Source organism: Chrysochloris asiatica, unplaced genomic scaffold (assembly GCF_000296735.1).
Source record: "Chrysochloris asiatica unplaced genomic scaffold, ChrAsi1.0 scaffold00201, whole genome shotgun sequence".
NCBI classification, from domain to species: Eukaryota; Metazoa; Chordata; class Mammalia; order Afrosoricida; family Chrysochloridae; genus Chrysochloris; species Chrysochloris asiatica.
In genome coordinates, this window is record NW_006408719.1 from 5,062,218 (window position 1) to 5,068,012 (window position 5,795).

Below are 5,795 nucleotides of genomic sequence, written 5' to 3' on the forward strand. Positions count from 1 at the left end.
GTCATTCCTTCAGTAATCCAGATTGTATTCAGATTCGAAATGGACAATACCAGTCCATTTCATGTCACTAATTCTTCAGGTATCAATCTTTATGTGTTCCTTCTCATTTTTGACAATTTACAGTTTTCCTAGTTTCGTACATCCTACATACCATTTTCCAATTATTAGGGAGTGTTTATAATTTCTTCTTTCCATTTTGAGTTGTCCCTCAATAGCATAGGAAAATCCCAGTAGCTTAAACTCCATTTCCATAATAAAGGTTAACTATAGTTTCAGGAGGCTGCTGTCTTCCCAATCTGTCTACAATATCCTTTTGTGTGTGTGTGTGGGGGGGGGGGTGTCTAGTGAAGAATTGAGATGCAATCTATACTGAAGTCTGTGATATTTATTAGTAAGTATTTAAATCCTCTTCTCTGTCAGTAATCAAGGTTTTGTCATCTACGTATCACAAATTGTATTGAGTCTTCCTCCAGACTTGATGTCAAATTATCCTTCATATGATATAGCTTATTGGATTATTTGCTGAGCAAACAGATTGAAAATTTATGGTGAAACAATCCAATTATGAAATAGACCTTTCCTGATTTTAAAACATTCAGCATCCTTTTTCTGTTTGAATGACTGCTTCGTGTTCTATGTACACATTTCACCTAAACACAATTTAATGTTCTGGAACACCCTTAATTAGAAATGTCATCTATTGTTTGCTATGACCCACACAGTTGAAAGCTTCTGAATAGTTAATAAATTTCAAGAATGTCTCTGCATAACACAAGAAAGTAGCATTAGTCTATCATTTTGTCACACTGTGGCCAACAAGATCACAAATGGTGGACAAGTTTCAGCTGAGCTTCTAGACTATACAGGAACAATGGACTACCTCTAAATGTTGAGTCACTTAAAACCTTATGAATAGCAGTGAAACACTGTCAGTTAGCACAAGAAAAATAATATTGAAACATTATGAATAGCACCAGAATATAGTCAGATATAGTGCTTGAAGATGAGACCTTCAGGTTGGAAGGCATTCAAAATGCAACAGGGGAAGGTCTGCCTCCTCAAATTAGAGTTGACCATGATGACGTGAATGGAGTAAAGATTTTGGAACTTTAATTTCCTGTTGGGGCATAACTCAAAATGTGATTACCCATTAACAATTAAAATAATTAAAATTATACATGAAATGCATAAATATGAATCTAGGAAAATTGTAAATTGTAAAAAAGGAAATGAAACGCATAAACATTGATATCCAAGGTATTAGTGAATTGAAATGATCTGGTATTTACCATTTTGGAACTGATAATTGTGTGATTTACTGAGCTGGTGATGACAAAATAAAAAGGAATGGTATCACATTCAATTTCAATAAAAACGTCAAGATCTATCTTGAAGTATAATGCTGTTTGTGATAGGATAAAATCTATATGTCTATAAAGAACACCTATTATTCAAACTTATGCATAAATAAATTTAAAAAATAAATTAATTAAGGCAGTGATGAAGACATTGGTGAAGTCTATCAACTTCTTCAGTCTCAAATTGATCAAACATACAATCAAAATGTATTGAAAATTACTGGTGATTTGAATGCAAAGATTGGAAACAGAGGAACAATTAGTAGTTGGAAAATATGGCCTCGGTAGTGAAAATCATGCTGGATTATATGGAGAAGAACATGGCATCAGGATTGGAGGTAGACTCATTAGCAATCTGTGACTCATTAGCAACCTTGTTTGCTGAAAGAAAAGAGAGCTTAGAATACTGATGAATATAACAGACTACAGCCTTCATTATTGATTGCACTTCAATGCAAAGAAAATTTAAATGTTAACCACTGAAGAAAAAATAACATCACGATAAATGAGAAGAAATTGAGCTTGTCAGAGACTTTGTTTTTCATGGATTCACCATCAACATTCATGAAAGCAACTGTCAGGACATCAAATGATGTATTGCATTAGGCAAATGTACTTTACAAGATCTCTTTAATATTTTAGAAAGTAAAAATGTCACTTTGAGGACTAAGATGTACCTGACCTGAGTCATAGTATTTTCAATATCTTCATTTGTATGCAAAAGTTGCACAGTAAATAAGGAGAATTTATGCATTTGAGTCATCGTGTTGGGGAAGAATAATAAGGGTACCATGGACTGCTAGAAGGACAAACAAATCTGTTTTGGAGGAAATACAATCAGAATGCTCCTTAGAATCCAAATGGCCAGACATAGTCTCTTATACATCCGACATATTATCAGGAGGGATAGAAGGATATCATGTTTAGTGAAGTAGAGGGTAAGAAGTAAAGAGGGAGACCCCCAACAAGGTGTACTAGCACAATGGAAGCAACAACAGGTTCAATTGTGGCAGGAAATGTGAGGATGGTACATGGCCACACAAGTGTTTTGTTCTTTTGTGCATAGGTTGTCTATGGGCCGGAAGTAATTTGACAGTACTTAACAACAACAATATTTGTGGATATATTGGTTCAACAGTTTTTGAAATATCTTCAGCTAAATTTTACTTACAGTTAATATTAGTGATATAATTTTATTATTGTCACATTTGGATGGGTCACTTTTCATTAGAATGGACACAACTATGAATCTTTTAAAATTGCTTGGCCAGTTCTACAAACTTTCTTGACATAGACAAATGAGTATTTCTAGTGCTGTATCAGTGTTTTGAAACATTTCAATTGTATTTGCCCAGTTCTTGGAGACTTTTTCCCCCATCTCCCGACACCTTCAGTATTACTTGTATTTCTTTCAATACAATCAGTTCAGTTCTTGATCACATGGTACCTTCTGAAATGATTGAACATTGCCTCCATATGTTCCTTCAATCTTCTTTTGATGTTTCTAGAATCATTCATATTTTATCCATATTATTGTTGTTAAGTGCTATGGAGTCAGTTTTGACTCACAGAGACCCTGTATAGGGTTTCCATGGAATGAATATTGTGTTTGAACTGTCAAAATTTCAGTTAGCAGTCCAGTTCTTATTCTATAGCCACTCAACAATACTCCCATAGAATCTTTAAATATTGCAACCCAACGCTTGAATGTTTTTCTTCATTTCTTTCAGGTTCAGAAATTCTGAGTAACATCTTATTTTTGGTTTTCTAACTCTAGGTCTTTGCACATTTCATTATAATATTTGATATTGTCTTCTTGAGCTGCTCTTTGAAATTTTCTGTTCAGATCTTTTACATCATCATTTCTTCCAGTCGTTTTTGCTTCTTTATGTTCAAGAGCAAATTTCATAGATTTTTCTCACATATACTTGGGTCTTTCCTTTTATCATATCTTTTAATTTTTTTTCTTCACAATGCTAAACCAATAATATTTATTTTCATTATTTAATAAAAAATAATAATGTAACATTTCACAATCCCTGGAATTTAAAAATAACTGTTCTGTAATTTATAGATTTGAGGGAAATACTTTAAATGTCAAAATATACATGTTGAAAGTGATTTTACATATAAGAACCAGAAATCTGAGAAGTTTACAAAAAATTGTTTAAATGTCTAAGGTTCATTTATTCATGAATTACATTCATTTTGAGTGAAGGAAAAGTACCTCAAAGTTCATGACTGTTTAAGAAATTGGAATAATTCCCAACTTGGTTTACAGCAAAATAGCCAATACTGTTTTTGGTTTGTGTACATAAGCCTTCTAAAATTTAGATCCAAAATTTCAGTGTTGCTTCATGTTGTAAATGGCAGTTTGCTCATAAAATATGCTTATGTTCTATTTCAAGATAATGTCATATACAACATTTAATGCCCTTAAAACACACACAGCCACACAAAGTTTAATCACTTTTGTTAACATTTGAAGTTAACAATAAAGTTAGATGCTTCTTCAATATTTTTTATGTAGGATTGCATATAAAATCATTTTGTTTTTTTGTCTAATAAAATGATTTTTTAAATGTTATGATCAGTCCTCTAGTATGTAGGACCCTTATAAATATACCATTATTGCATCAGTAAAAAATTGCTATTATGAAAGTCCATGAAGCAATTACAGAATTATTTTCTTGGTTTGGAAATAAAAATTACTATGATATTTAAGCATTCCCTTCTTTAAGTCACATGATCAGCATTGTTAATAATTAAATAAGGAAAACACATGACAGTATTGTTCTAAACAGACTAATTCAGCTGTTCGAATGACTTAATAAGGTTTTGGGGGTGGGTCTTGACCAGGTTTTCCAGTTCTGTGGAATTGCCACTACTAGCCTTGCTCTAAATCACTAATACAAAGGTATTCATATTGTCTACAGAACATCCAGCAAGCTCAACTTCCAAATACCTTCTATATTTATGTATTTACTTTTTACTGTGTGCATTAATATATGTATATATTGTGACTTACGCTTTCATATCAAACCTTGCTAAATTTCTAGAGATGTGTGGTGAGCAAGTCTAAGAAGAGAGGTTCCTAGGGAGAGTCAAGACCTTAAGGCAACATCACACACATGACTAGGCAATTTTTTTAAATTTAAAAGAATACATATACATATATATAATATTTAAATTAATATTTAATTCAAATATATATACATATATATTTCTTCCTTAAAATCCATATACTTCCATGATAGATCATCTCAGTAACCAGTATATATAATATGTACATATATATATATATTTTTTTTTCACAATCTGTTAAGCTATCCACTGAGTATGAATTTAGAATTAAAGATGTTTTCACCTAAGCCATCTAAACATAATATATTAGCAAATAGTGCACCATTATGGTGACTACTTACAAAGATCTCTATTTACGTATTCCTGAACACTTAATTATGCTCATGAGGAATCTGTACATGGACCAAGAAGCAGCTGTTTAGACAGAACATGAGAACACTGAATGGTTTAAAATTAAGAAAGTTGTGAGGCAGGGTTGTATTCTTTCACCATACTTCACTGGTGAGTTCTACCAAGCATTCAGGGTAGAGTTGTCACCAATTCTACTCAAATTATTCCAGAATATAGAAGAGGATGGAAAACTCCCTAATACATTGTATGAAGCAAGCTTAACCCTCATACCAGAACCAGGGAAGGACATCACTGAAACAGAAAATTATAGACTAACATCCCTCATGAACATAGATGCAAAAATTATCAAAAAAATCCTAGCCAACCAAATCCAACAACACGTCAAATAAATAATACATCATGACCAAGTGGGATTCATAGCAGCGATACAAGGAGGGTTCAACATTAGAAAAACAGTCAATGTAATCCACCATATAATTTACAAAAAGGAAAAGAATCACATGATCATATCTATTGATACAGAAAAGGGTTTTGACAAATTCCATCATCCATTCCTGATGAAAGCGCTCCACAAAGTAAGAAGATTTGAAGGGAAATTCCTCAACATAATTAATAATATGTATACAAAACAAACAGCTAACATCACTCTAAATGGAGAGACACTGAAAGCCTTCCCTTTGTGAACAGGTACCAGACAGATGAGTCCAACTTGTCTATATACAGAGACTTAGCTACATGGCAGAGTAGGGCATCATTTTATTATAAACAGTTCAAGCTACATGGCAGTTGAGTCCAACTTGTGTATATTCAATATTGTTTTGGAAGTCTTAGCTGGAGCTATAAGGCAACATAGAGAAATTAAAGGCATACAATTTCGCAAAGAGGAATTAAAACTCTGTCTATTTTCAGGTGATATGATACTATGCATAGAAAACTCCAAAGACTCAGCAAACACACACACACACAAAAAAAAAAAAAAAAAAAAGAAAACAAAAAAAAACC